Raw genomic sequence first — 14,725 nt, 5'->3', positions numbered from 1 at the left:
GGCACCAAGGTGTCTTGACCCTGAAGAGCATTTATGTTTCTCGGGCACTCTTACCACTCTGTCTGTCAGCCTCACTTAAACTTTGATCTGAGAATTCAGGAAACCCACTAACTCCTCCTCAACCTCAGTAATGAAGATTGGCTTAAATGCATGTCAAGTTCTGGAATGGAGTTTCCTTCTCAGATCAAGCACCCTGCTACCCTGTTAACCTAGGTATTTGGAAGAAGGTTGCAGCCACAGGTGAGTCACAAGAAAGGAAACAAAAAGAAGCTGGGGCTGTGGAACTGGCCAGCTCACTGGGGCGAGAAAACATCTGGGAGAAAATGTTTACACCTGGGCCCAGGCCAGCAATGTCCGACATCAGCTTTGTGATCCTGTGACCTACTCCAGGCCCCATTGACCAGTGTTCCTGGAGCTGCTGAGACACACATGAGCCCAGGGCCTGGGCGGATGAGGGGCCAACAGAGGGAGAGGCACTGGCCCCTTCCTGCTCAGAAAGGAGCACATTTCCAGAGGTGACTTTGCTCTGCCCTTTACCTCATCATGGGCAGTGGCTACCTGATGCAAGCAAGTTAGACTATGAGTAGAGACCTGCCTGTAGGTAAGAAGCTGATCTCTTTCAGGGACTTAACAAAACTAAAAGTGGGGAGCAGGGGGCAATTCCTTCCTTGGAAATGTGTTACTTTGTTGAAAAAACTTTTACAAGGTTTTTCTGCTCTATAATAATACTGACATTAAGTGGCATCTTCACACTTGGTCAGCCAATAACTGTCTCCTTTTTCTCACCATTCATAACATATTTTTACTCTCTTCTACTTTTTAATCTTGGCAAGAAGGAATTTTGACCAAAGTTCGCCAAGTATTTATTTTAAATGTCATCAAAATTAAATGTAAAACCTTACTGTGCTTCTTTGTCTCCACAGGGATGGCTAAATTTCTGCTACTCTGTGCTTAGACACTAGCAGAAAACTTCCAGGGACCCCTTTGTCCTTGTCTTAGTGAGGTTTGAAACATGTTGTAATTCCCGTGGCCCACGATGAACTACAGAGAACGAGACTCTGGAACCACTGCCAGGTTGCCGGCTGCTTCCCAGGGCGATCAGACTTCTCTCTCCAGAGTCTCAGTGTGGGCCTCAAGCAAGGCCAGCCGGCTCCTGTTCCTCCTCTCGCCACTGCTGTCAGGTTTATGCAGCGAGCGAGACATGAGTAGTGCAGTGGTTCCTGCTCATTTGGGGGGTGATGCCCTTTTTAAAGATTTGATGAAGGCTAGCCTTTCCTTAGAAAAATTCATAAAATGTGAAACATTCCAAACGTGTTCTGCAGTTTCAGGCTTCTCCCAGGAGCACTTCCTGTGACTTCAGGCTAAGAATCGTTTCTTTTTTAAAATATATTTTATTGATTATGCCATTACAGTTGTCCCATCCCCCCCTTCACTCCCCTCCACTTTTCACACCCCTCCCCCACCATTCCCCCCTTTTGTTCATGTCCATGTGTCACCAGTTCTTTAGATTCTGTATTTCCCATAGTATTCCTGCCCTCCCCCCTGTCTATTTTCTACCTACCATCTATGCTACGTATTCTCTGTACCTTCTCCCCCCTTCTCCTCCTCCCATTCCCCTGTTGCTAACCTTCCATGTGATCTCCATTTCTAGTTTTTATATTTCCGCTCCCAATCTAGCTGTCCTCTTAGTTTGCTTTTGTTTTAGGTATGGTTGTTAATAACTGTGTGTTTGCTGTCCTTTCACTGTTGATATTTCTTATTTTCTTTTTCTTAGATAAGTCCCTTTAACATTTTATATAATAACGGCTTGATGATGAACTCCTTGAATTTGACCTTATCTGAGAAGTGCTTTATCTGTCCTTCCATTCTAAATGAAAGCTTTGCTGGATAAAGCAATCTTGGCTGTAGGTCTTTGGATTTCATGACTTGGAATACTTCTTCCCAGCCCCTTCTTGCCTGTAAGGTCTCTTTTGAGAAATCAGCTGACAGTCTGATGGTCACTCCTTTGTAGGTGACCGTCCCCTTATCTCTTGCTGCTTCTAGAATTCTCTCCTTCATTTTAATCTTGGCTAATGTAATTATGGTGTGCCTTGGTGTGTTCCTTCATGGGTCCAACTTCTTTGGGACTCTCTGAGCTTCCTGGATTTCCTGGAAGTCTATTTCCCTTGCCAGACTGGGGAAGTTCTCCTTTATTATTTGTACAAATACGTTTTCCACTCGTGGCTGTTTCTTTCCCCCTTCTGGTATCCCTATAATCCGGATGTTGGAGCGTTTAAAGATGTCCTGGAGGTTCCTAAGCCTCTCTTCATTTTTTTGAATTCTTGTTTCTTCCTTCTTTTCTGTTTGGTTGTTTCTTTCTTCCTTCTGGTCCACTCCCTTGATTTGAGTTCCAGTTTCCTTTCCATCACTATTGGTTTCCTGTGCATTTCCCTTCATTTCAATCAGTTTAGCCTTCATATGTTCCTCTAATTTGTGGCTAAAATCAACCAGTTTTGTGAGCACCCTGATCACCAGTGTTTTGAACTGTGCATCTGAAAGGTTGGCTATTTCTTGGTTGCTTAGAATTATAGGCTCTCGGGTCTTGAGCTGTTCTTGAGTCATAATGTTTGGTCTGTTTTCACCTGTTATGTATGAGAATCATTTTAAAAGGTTGAGACTACGGGCACCTCACTAATTTTCTTAGGTGTTGTGTCAGTCACAGTTCACTAGAGAGACAGAAGAGTCGGAGATGTGTGTTAAGACACTCTGGGTGCGGAACTGGCTTATGTGATTACAGGGCCTAGCTAGGCAAACACTGCAGACAAATGTTGTGTCCCTCTAAAACCCATATGCTGAAGCCCCCAAATGGTGGTATTTGAAGGCAGGGACAGCCTTTGGGAGCTGAGCCAATCATCATAGTGAAGTCCTCATGAATGGATGAGAGCCCTTAGAGAAATGACCACAGAGTGCTGCCTTTTCCCTTCTGCGAGAGGACATGCAAGAAGCCAGCTGTCTGGGAACCAGGAAGTGCCCTCTCACCAGGCTGCAAATCAGTCTACTGGAGCCTTGATCTTGGACTGCCCAGCCCCAGAACTAAATAAATGAGAAATAAATGTTTCTTAAGCCACAAATTCTATGGCATTTTTGTCATAGCAGCCTAACCAGGTGAAGACAGCAAGTTTAACATCCATAGAACAGGCCGTCAGGAGGGGTAGGTTGGAACCCTTGGGCAAGAGCTTAAGCTGATGTCTGCAGGTAGGATTTCTCCTTTTAGGAAGTCTTAGCTCTGTTCTTAAGGCTTTTCGACAAATCAGTTCAAGCCCACCAGATTGATTACCTGGGTTGAACTCCCTTACTTAAAACCAAATGACTACAGATTTTAATAATATCTACAAGTTATTGTCATAGTATCACCTAGCCTAGAGTTTAGTTGAATAACTGGGGCCTGTAGTCTAGTCAAGTTGACACATAAAACTGGCCATCACAAGTGTGATGGTGTTATAGTTGTGTAGAAAAACTTCTTTGTTCTTAGAAGAGACATGCTGAAATATTCAAGGGAAGTATCATGTTGTCTGCAGCTTAGTTTACAAAATATACGTATGGAGAGAGAAAATACGGCAGAAAGTTAATAACTGCAGTGTAAATGGAGGGTATATGTACGTTCAGCGTGTTATTCTTTCAATTTTCTGTATGTTTGAAAGTTTTCACAAGAAAATTTGTTACCTAAAGTGACTCTGGTCTCCTGCCTCACATAGTGTCTGCTGGCTGCGGGGACACACTCAACAAGTGTTGCACAAACTAAATTGGATAAAGGACAATGTTTCACTCACAACCAAAGAGGTCAGCAAGACAATGTGGCCAGGGTATAATAATCAGAACTTCTCCTGCTCATCCTCCATCTTTGTTCAGATAATTCCATTGATCAATAACTACATTTAAGGTACTTCTGGTGGTGAGTAGAGGCTGCATGAGATAGATGGAACAGACACTAAAATAAATGGCAGGAGTTCCATGTTGGAGCTATAACTGCAAGCTCTGTGACTCTTAGCAAATTGCTCCCATACTTGGAACCTATTTCCCTATTACTTTTGCTTTTTTCAGGGCTGTTCTGAGGAAGAAATTCAATAATGACTGTAAAAATGCCCAGTGGACAGTGGAGCTGCAGAGTGGGGCTCCCACTCACTACTTACTGCACGTGGAATCTAGGCTCTTGTCATTTCTCATCAAACACCTCTGACTTGGGAAGTGTCTCATAATTGATGGCATGTCTAGTTTGATTGTTGGCATTTTTTTCTTTCTTAATGGTATTTACAACAATAGTGGCATCTCAGATTTGTTGAAATACTGTGGCCAAGTGGTCTTGAATTTAAACCTTTTATATCTCGTCTTTTTCCTCTTTCCTTTGAAAATAAAAATACTTTATGTGGTTGCTATGAAGATTAAGTAAGATAAAATATGCAAAGCACTTAGTAAGTGTTTAATAAATAGCAGTACAACATAATATTGTTGTTCAAATAAAAGTTGTAACTACATAGCAGAGAACTTAGGCAATCTCTAAAGGCCCTGCCCATAGAATCCACTTTTACCACCCCATTATTGAAGGAAAAAATACAGCCTTCTCAAGATTACTTTGGAAAAATGAATCCACATTAAATCAGGATGATTCCTTTGAGTGTGAGGGCTGAAGAGATAGACCTGAGTACAAGGTGTGGGTATAGCAAACTCTTTTTCCCTTTTGATTCCTACTGTCTGGAGACTGGCACTATTTTTACAGTCACATCTCATTACGTGGATATCTTGTCCCATGTGGGCTGCTATAAGAAAATACCAGAGCGAATGTCTGACAAACAAGAGAAACCTACTTCTCACAGTTCTGGAGTCTGGAAGTCTGAGATCAGGGTGCCAGCATGGTTGGGTGAGGGCCCTCTTCCAAGTCACAGACTTCTTGTGTCCCCACGTGGTGGAGGAGGTGGGAGCTCTTTTGGCCTCTTTTATAAGGACGCTGATCCCATTCAGGGGGCTTCACTTTCGTGACCTAACACTCCCCAAAGGCCCCACCTTTTATTACCATCACACTAGACATTAGGATTTTCAACATAGGAATTTGGGGGACATATTTAGACCACCATAGTGGATATACTTCATTTTATTTAACCAGTTCTCTATTGGTGGACATGCCCACTTGGCAGTTTTACATCAATAGTAGTTGAGTACATCCTGTGATATACCAGTCAGTAAAAGGCAGAAGGTGAGGGGTAAACCCTAAGAAACCACTTTAGTGGTAGAATGAATTTCACCAACCACATGCATTGCTTTGCTTCGGATGATCTTAGTACTAACTGCTAGATTTAATTGCCGTGAGCTGGATATGAGGTGAAATAAGGTACCAGAAGAACAAAAAACAAATTTAAAAAATCCACAAACACCCAGGCATTACTGTTGATCCTTTAGAATCTAATTACAAAGGAATGAGTTAATATATTGCACTGTAACAACTGGCACTTCAACATTTCTTCTCATAATGAAGACTCCTAAATTTCTATAAAGGGCACTCAGATGTGGAATGAGGGGAAAGGGATCTAACCCTGTAGAGGCACAGATTTCTCAGAGAAAAGTGCTGTGGTCCCCTGCTGCTTCAGGATCAGGCTCTCCCCCAACGTAACCAGATACTGAGTGGGACTGTTCCTTGGTCTGGGATTTAGTGGCTAGCACCTTATATTCCCCACATTCTGTAGAGAAAGATGTGCCAGGGAGCCTATAAATATTGGGGCCAATCACCGGCCAATTGCCGCCATCCGTCCAGTGTTCCTCCCCATCTTTCTAGGCCAGTGACAGCTGGCAGGAGGGAGGCCTGAGCGTGGGAGGTGAGGAGCCAATGGAGACAATGGAGCATGGGCATTGTGAGCCGTCAGTTTATGGGGATGGGAGGGTGTTGTGGCTCTTCCTCTGCGACACTAAGTCAAGTGAGCAGATCCCAAGGGAGCTGCTTACAAAGTTGGGGTTTTGCAGGAAGGGTACACAGTTATTGTTGTAGTTTTCTATTACTGCTACAACAGATTTCTACAAATGTGGTAGTTGAAAACAAGATACGTTTAGTATTTTACAGCTCTGGAAGTCTGAATCAATCCTAGTGAGCTAAAGTCAAGGTGTTGGCCTTCTCCTGACTTTGACTGCTTCCCTCTTGTTAGGACCCATGTGATTTCACTGGGCCCACCTGGATAATTCAGGGTGCTCTCCCATTTTCAAAAGCTTTAATTTAATGACATTTACAAAACCTTGTTAAAAAAATCATGTAAGATAGCATATTGACAGGTTCTATGGCTTAGGACATGGACGTCTCAGGAGGCCATTATTCAGCTAATCACAGTTATAGTTTCTTGATTGGACGTTGACTTCAGCACTGGATTTGAACTGCCTCCTACCTTGTGGAGTTGAGGGGCATTGGCCATGGTGGCAAACATCACTGACTGGTTAAACAAGGGTGCACAAGTGCCCAGGGGGTCCACAGAGCACCCTGCTGGGTGAGGGGACTCCAAAAGCAGAAAGCTCTGGACAAGACAGCTGGGGCCGGGAGCTGAGGGATTGAATGACATGGGCTGTGAGCCAGATCTCCACCGGGGAACTGTGTGGGAGTGGGAGGAAGCAGATCACCACCTCTCCCCATGTGAGCGCCTGCACTCATGGACTGGTTGGCTGTTTGGAAGGGAAAAGCTTTGCATCAAACATAAGATGGGGAGGTATGAACCACATGGACTTTTGACTGAGAAGTTAGACCTGCCCGAGCTGTAATGTTAGCCAGCGGGGAAACGAGTCAACATCTGACAGCTGAGCTTCAGTAATGAAAAATGCCACACCTTGGTTAATGTTTGTGTTACCAGCAAGGGCAGGCTTCTCAATCACCTGGTTACATGTCTTTATGCCAGGGTCAAGACTCCAGTGAGAGAATGAAGAATCTTAGGAAGAAGAAGTCACAACAGCTACTTTTGATTGGTTGCCCCTTGCAACACCTCAGGAATTAGTGTTTTTCCTCTAGAGCTGTAAATGTTGTAATCTGTGTAGCTGAACAGTGGGGAGGCCCATTTCTGGCTGAATTAGAGAAAAAAATTCAGCTTAGCAGTGCGTGGTTAACACATCTTGAATGTTTTTTTTTTTCTGGAGAGAACCTTAACAGAACCTCATGCTTACCTGGAGGGAGGCATTGAAGATAATCTGTCACCCAGCTTGCTCTCTGACCCCCTTATTCCTTTCCTACAATCCCGACTTCTTGCCTTCCGTGGGTTCTCCGAGAGGCCATGGAGCAGAACAGTTAGGAGGGTGGGCTCTAGAGGGAGTCAGGTTTCTTAACTCTGTGGCAACACACTTATTATCCCAGGTGGGCAAAACACGAACTATTCTTAGTAGATGTTGGGCACTGATATTTGGGGTAGTGGGGTAGTAGGAACATGAACTGCTGTAGCCTCAATACCAAGTTTCAAGGAAAGGAGTTCTCAAGCTGAATTCTGCCACACATAGACATTTACGAGCAGGTAGGTACAAAATATGCACACTCCCTGTCCTGTGCGCTTGGTGGAATCCCAGCTTCAGAGCTCTTGTAGTGTGCTCTTTGCGTGAAAGTTGCATCTGACACAAGGGAGCTACCTTCTAGTGACAGCATTTTGTGACCCATTGTTCACAGGAGGAAACCACGAATCCTCCAGAATCAGCCGGTGGACCCAGGCCCTTTCACAGCTTGATTAGCTGTGGTGGCCATTGGTAAGGGATACATTTCTTACATGCCATTCAGGCAAGTGGGTTCTTTAGGTTATTTTACTCATCTGCATATGTTGAGCAAACTGTTAATTTTACCAATGGAAACTCATTTTTAATATTCATTATGCTAATGAAAAAACTTCAAGTGTTGGTTAGAGATAAAAATAGCAGAGGAGCTTGGAGTAGCCTCCTCTGGAGTGGAGCCTTTCGATTAAATGCCAGCGAACCACCCCTGGAGCGTGCCTTCCTGATTAGGCCATGACTTCCACAAGGGCGGAGCCCAAACCGACGGGCACACACATTTATAGCACACCACTTATGTTAAAATACTTTAAAGCAAACTACAGATGGCATGACACCTCTCACAGCTTAGTTTCCTCTTCTGTAAAATAAAGATACTGATGTATAACTCACACAGTTGTTGTTAGACTATTGAGTTATGAGAAAACTTAGTATAGTGTCTGGTAACTAGTAACAGCTCAGAAAGTGTTGGCTGATAATGTGGTGGTTGTTTTGGCTTAGATCCAGCCAAGCAAACATTTTTGAAAAGCAGTGCATCCATTGAACACTTTGTGGTTGACATCTAAAATTTTTATTACAGATTTATATACAGTGCAATCATGGTTCTCAAACTTAATTCATTCTGGAAAACTGTTCGAGAACCAATTTGTTTGAAAACTGAATCTTCTTTGTTACCTGAGAGGTGGGCGACCGATCATACAGGTGTCAGCGTGAAAGGGTTGCTGGGTAGAGAATTCAGACCCAATTTGTTAGACAACCCACTTTTTTTTTTCCTGTGAACAACTTGGTCGAGAACCAAATTGTCCAAGAACCAAGAGTTTGAGAACAAAGTTTGACTGTAATAGCAAAGGGTATAATTTTTGGCTTGTAGTAATTATTTTTTCATTAAAACCAATGAACTGACCTTTTGAAACACCAATCCAAAAGAACCTATGCACCCCAATGTTCATAGCAGCACAATTTACAATAGCCAAGAGTTGGAAGCAACCTAGATGCCCATCGGTCAATGACTGGATCAAAAAACTATGGTACATTTACACAATGGAATTCTATGTGGCAGAAAGAAAGAAGGAGCTCCTACCCTTTGCAACAGCATGGATAGAATTGGAAAGCATTATGCTAAGTGAAATAAGCTAGGCAGTCAAAGACAAATACCATATGATTTCACCTTTAACAGGAACCTAAACAATAAAACAAACAAGCAAGCAAAATGTGACCAAAGGCACTGAAATATAGAACAGGCTGACAGGGACCAGAGGGGAGAGGGGAGAGAATTTCAGGGGAAAAGGGAAAGGATTCACAGGAACTAGTATAAAGGACACATGGACAAAAACTAAGGGGAGTGGAAATGGGAGGGAGGTGGGGAGCACCAGGGGGGGTGGGCTGGGATGGAAGTATAAGACAGAAAACTGTACTTGAACCATAATTAAATAAATTTTTAAAAATGTACTGACCTCTTAAATATATCAAATGGCATCTAAATACTGCAATGACATGATGCCTGCTATCATTATTTTAAAAATATATGAACAAGCTTTTCTTTCCTATAAAAGCTCTTCTGTAAATTTAAAGTAATTTTACTTCTTTACTTTTTCTCTTTGAACTTGCATTTCCATTCCACTTACCTGGCAAAATTTTATGTTAGCACATTTTTATACTTTAAAGCCTTTTATTGATTACCCTGTTGTATTTTCTGTAACAAATATATGTATGTAAGTAAGTTTTGTAACTCATTTTATTTCCTGTTACTTAAGACTCTAAATGTTAAAACATTGTTTAGATTAGGTTATCATTGTACCTATCTTTTTGTGTACAGTTGTTGAAAATAATATGAATGTATTATACATTTTGATGAACATGTACTAAAGAAATATGAAACTTGTATTAGCAGTTAACTTACTGTGATTTTAAATATTAACTCATGTATCTGGACATATATTGTTTATTCTATAACGAGACAAGAGTTGGCATCCATTATTTTCCGAGTTTTATTTTTATTTTATATTTTAAAAGATTTATTTATTTATTTATTTTTAGAGGGGAAGGGAGGAGAAAGAGGAGGAGAGAAACATCAATGTGTGGTTGCCTCTCGCACGCCCCCTACTGGGGACCTGGCCCTCAACCCAGGCATGTGCCTTGACTGGCCACTCTGGTTCACAGGCCAGCACTCAATCCACTGAGCCACACCAGTCAGGGCTCCAGTTTTATATTTAATAATATAAAAAGTGAGGACATTTATTTATGTACAGGCATACCTCAGAGGTATTGTGAGTTTGGTTCCAGATTACCACAATTAAGTGATTATTGCAATAAAGCGAGTTGTAATCATTTTGCTGGTAGAGGGTCTTGCTTTTGATTTGTTAAAAATCCAACACCTGTAAAGTGCAATAAAGCAAAGCACAATAAAGTGAGGTATGCCTGTGTAAGAGTTGATTGCAGTGGAAGGAGTCTTGCTACAGCCCTGGCATTCAAGTTTTGAACTGTGCTCGTTTCAAGGGTTATTATGACAACTGCTGAGAAATAACTGGTAAGCTAGATATGAAAGTCGTGAGGCTATTGTTTAAATCACATAGACCTGGTAGAACTGACTTGTTTATTTTGCCTGGCGTGGAATCATGATTAGCTGAGGTGTCTAATGAGGCTAATAGGAATATGAAAGGTAAGAACTACAAACACATGCACAGTTGCAAAATGCAATACTTATGGATATTTCTCTCTTATTTTGATATCACCCAAATATTTTTGTTTTTCCTCTGTTCTTATCCTTTTCTCCTTGAACATAAAATATGCAATAGCATTTAACTTTATATTTCAGTTTGTAAGTTATAGGATAGCAAAAGGGGAGTGTGAATCAGCTAGAAGAAACACCACTCAAGGACAAAAAAGGGACTTTGTATCCTTTGTCTTTGGGAAAGGCTTAGTGTGTTTTGGTTGTGTGCAGTATAGTTGTTTTGTGTTAGGCAAAAGTGTGACTTTGCTTTTGTCTTTATTTGGAGGCTAAGTATGGTTTAAGGACATGTGCCTGAGTGGCAGCTTAACGAGGGATAGAATGTCATGGCTTTGAAATGTGTCAAATTGGCTAGGCTGAAGTACATTCTCTAGAATTCCCTTTCCCGTTTCCTTCTAGAGTTCACCACAAAGGAGGTTCTTAGTGGATCTGAAGGATGCAAGTGAAGCCGCTGCCACTTTGTAGCATATATGTGGGTGTTTACCTGCTGGCTTACCTTATTTGCAAAGGCTGCAGCTGGGTCTGCTTTAGGAGTTCTGACTCCTGGGCAAGGATGTGTGTTTATCTACAGGACAAAAGACCCTGGCTTCCACAAGACCCTGTGTCCTTTCCACAGGACACCGTGAAAGTCAGAGGCACAAGAACCAATGTAGGTTTCAGTCTGCCCTTGTGGGCTTCCCTGGTGCTTGTGGATTCCAGCTTGTTCTTGCTCTCCCTCATTTTACATCCATTTGCCTTTCATAGCTGTCTGTTTGGTATTAGTCAGGAGGACGGTTAATTTTTTGTATCAACTTCACTGGGCTAAGGGATGCCCAGAGAGCTGGGAAAACATTATTCAGGGTATGTCTATGAGGAGATCAGCATTTGAATTAATGAACCAACTAAAGCAGATGGCACTCTTCTATGTGGACAGGCACAGGTATGGCATTATCTAACATACTGAAGGCCCGATTATACAGCCAGCTCCCACAATCGGATGGGGTCCAATCCCTGTAACAAACCCCAGCTTAGTGGTTCTGCTTCTTTGGTAGAACCCTGGCTGAATAATAAGTTATAAAAATAAGTTAAAATCAATATGGTATTTTAAAAATGTGTCATAATTCTATGCAATTGGTGGTTTACAATAAAATAATGTTGTAAGTTATTTTATTGTTGCGGCCAGTTGTTTGATAAAGGCATGGTATTCCCCCCATAACTGAATGTGGGAATACATAGAAGTCCTGGTGTTCTGTCTTGGAGGATGGTCATATTACAATTTAGCACAAAAATCAGCCCTAGCTGGTGTGGCTCAATGGGTTGAGTGCTGGCCTACAAAACCAAAGGGTCACAGGCTTGATTCCTAGTCAGGGACATGCCTGGGTTGTGGGCCAGTTTCCCAGTAGGGGGCACACGAGAGGCAACCACACATTGATGTTTCTCTCCCACTCTTTCTTCCTTCCTTCCTTCCCCTCTAAAAAATAAATAAATAAAATCTTTTAAAAAAATTTAGCATAATAATCAGAAACTAATGACTTTTTGAACACTGTAATCAAACTTTTCCAATTTCTTTTATAAAAGAGAAAGGTAAATACTGCTAAAAACTAATTAGCCCAACAGCTAGCATATAACTTATTCTTTTATTAATAGGAGATTAAAAAATATTAAACATCTTATAAAATAAGTGAGATTTTACTCTAATTAAAATAAATGTTTCATGATAAATACAATGTTTTAACTGAACTAGTAACAATATACACTAGATTTAAGAAAATGCTATTGGTGGGTTATTTCCAGTGTGTCTTGAAAACCTGACCAATCTGGAAAATATTCTTGTTACATTGAAAAAAAATGAGCATCACTACTCTCTACTGCTTTGTCTGCTTGAAGTTACTCTTTTTTCCAACTAAAGACAAGTTCTAGACATGAGTATTGAAAATAGCAAAAAATATTTGCTTATGTTTAAATACATGAAACAAGTTATTTTTAGTATTCAGAATTCTAATTGATGCTCTCTTTGGTTTGCTCTCATGAAATTCTCTCTCACATGATTTATCCTCTGAAAATAGATAGGCTGATCTAAAAAAACAAAAAGAAAGAACAAGATATATGAACAAACAGGCCACAGAAAGAGAATTACTAATTGCTCAACAATCATAGGGAAAGAGATTTAGCTCCATTCAAAATAAAGGAAATGCGAAGTGCCAGTGTGCTGTGAGAAGCGAAGCTCAGAAGAGAGAGGAGAGACCTGGGGTGCACAATGTGTTGCTAGGGATGGGGGACAGGGTGTGAGATTCAGAGCCGGGGGTTCAGGGATGAGGGAGCAACCTGGTCATGGTGAATTATAGTCCAAGTGTTAGTGACGTGGGGGAGAAAGCAGCCACCCCTTGAGATTATCAAGAGAATATGTGCTCATTATTAAAAAACTTGGAAATTTCATGAATAAAGACAAATTCAACCACTTAGAATAAATATTGTTAACACCTTTGTGTTTTCTAACTGTCTTCTTTTTGTGCATCATGTTTCCATGTAGCTGCATTTGACCAGATTGGGAATAACCTGTATTGGCAATTTTACATCTTGCTCTTGTTATTAACTATTTAAATTCATTTTTGTTTTGTTTTTAACAGTTAAAAAATGTAATAGGAAAGGCACTATGCTGGGCTGTACGGTAATGAATTTGTGTGTGTATGTGATTATATTTTCCAGTTTGTTCCCCAAAGTAAAGAGGCAATAGATGTTATCTTTGCCCACTCAGACTTTCGAAACTCGTAGAAGAAATGAAACACGTACATAATTAACTTCAGCACAGTGGCAGTGCATAAGTCATGGATTCTTCAGAGATACCTTGGGGAGGAGATGAATCTATATATGCATATTCTGGGAGTTTTCCTATTTTAGTAGCTGACATTGAAGAACTATAACAATAATCTTGAAGCGTGCCCCAATCTGTTAATGAACAATTTCTGCTTTTCAAATGCAGAAATCATTGAAAGATTTGGTAAGCTCATAACTAAGGGTTATCAGCTTCATCCAAATCTGTCCCCTACCCCCCCCCCCCACCCCAGAAAGGTCATGCTGCCGATGCTCTGTTTTGCCAGAGGCAGTCAGAGTCCTGAGTAGCTCTGTCACCAGTCTCTGCAGTGGTTTGAGGGTGAGGAATCCATGAGTCATTCAAAAAATGAGAAGAGGCTTTGCTCCCCACTTCTTGCTGTGCCATGGGAAAACACTAATTTAGAANGTTATCAGCTTCATCCAAATCTGTCCCCTACCCCCCCCCCCGCCCCAGAAAGGTCATGCTGCCGATGCTCTGTTTTGCCAGAGGCAGTAAGAGTCCTGAGTAGCTCTGTCACCAGTCTCTGCAGTGGTTTGAGGGTGAGGAATCCATGAGTCATTCAAAAAATGAGAAGAGGCTTTGCTCCCCACTTCTTGCTGTGCCATGGGAAAACACTAATTTAGAATGATTAGAGCTAAATAATGAAGAAGCTATAATGGGATGTTAGCCATGCATGTGACACAACAGGAGATGCCCCTACTAATGAGGAGACAGGACACAGTCTCCAGTACTGAAAGACTTAACTGTGAATTCTCATGAGAAGTTAGACTTTCAGGTAGGAGGGACCTGGGAGATCCAAAGTGAACCCATAATGGATAGGTACCCTTTCCAGAGGCAGAGAATTCCCAGGTTGTGTGTGCCTGCTGGTGTGTGTGTTTCGTGTTATTTTCTTCTTCAGTGCCCAATCACCATTATTATAAAATGTACAATCCAAAGATCAAGGGTCACCTGTGCCTTCATAGCTTTTTATTGTCCTTCCTGGGAAGCTTTCTGGATTTTGGTGAGTTTGCATACACTTAACTGCCCATGGAGAAATCCCATTAAATCTTGATTCATGGTGATTTCATTTAAGAAATAAATAAAATCACCCCACCTTTCTGCAGAGATTTGCATATATTATTTATTTTCCCTAGTGCAGTTGTGAAGACATTTTACAGGAAAGTGTGCAGACCTTATTTGGCATTTTTTGTTAAAGGAAAAGAATCACAATATTTCTGGTACTCCCCATTTCTGAGAGAAGGCAATGACAGGGCCAGCGGTCGAACACCAGGTGGCGATGTTTCTGAGAATTTCACCATAGGAGCTCTTGGCTCTGAGAGCAGTCAATCCAACTCCGGTCTTCTGCCCGAGGCAACAAATGGGAAACGGCCTGAGCATTTTTCTAATAGGCTTGCATGAAAAAATCAGACTAAAAAGTAAGTCAGATTTTATCTTAA

The sequence above is a fragment of the Sturnira hondurensis genome, unplaced genomic scaffold (assembly GCF_014824575.4).
Source record: "Sturnira hondurensis isolate 20B ecotype Veracruz unplaced genomic scaffold, ASM1482457v3 Scaffold0013537, whole genome shotgun sequence".
Lineage (NCBI taxonomy): Eukaryota > Metazoa > Chordata > Mammalia > Chiroptera > Phyllostomidae > Sturnira > Sturnira hondurensis.
Note: the sequence above shows the minus strand (reverse complement) of the source record.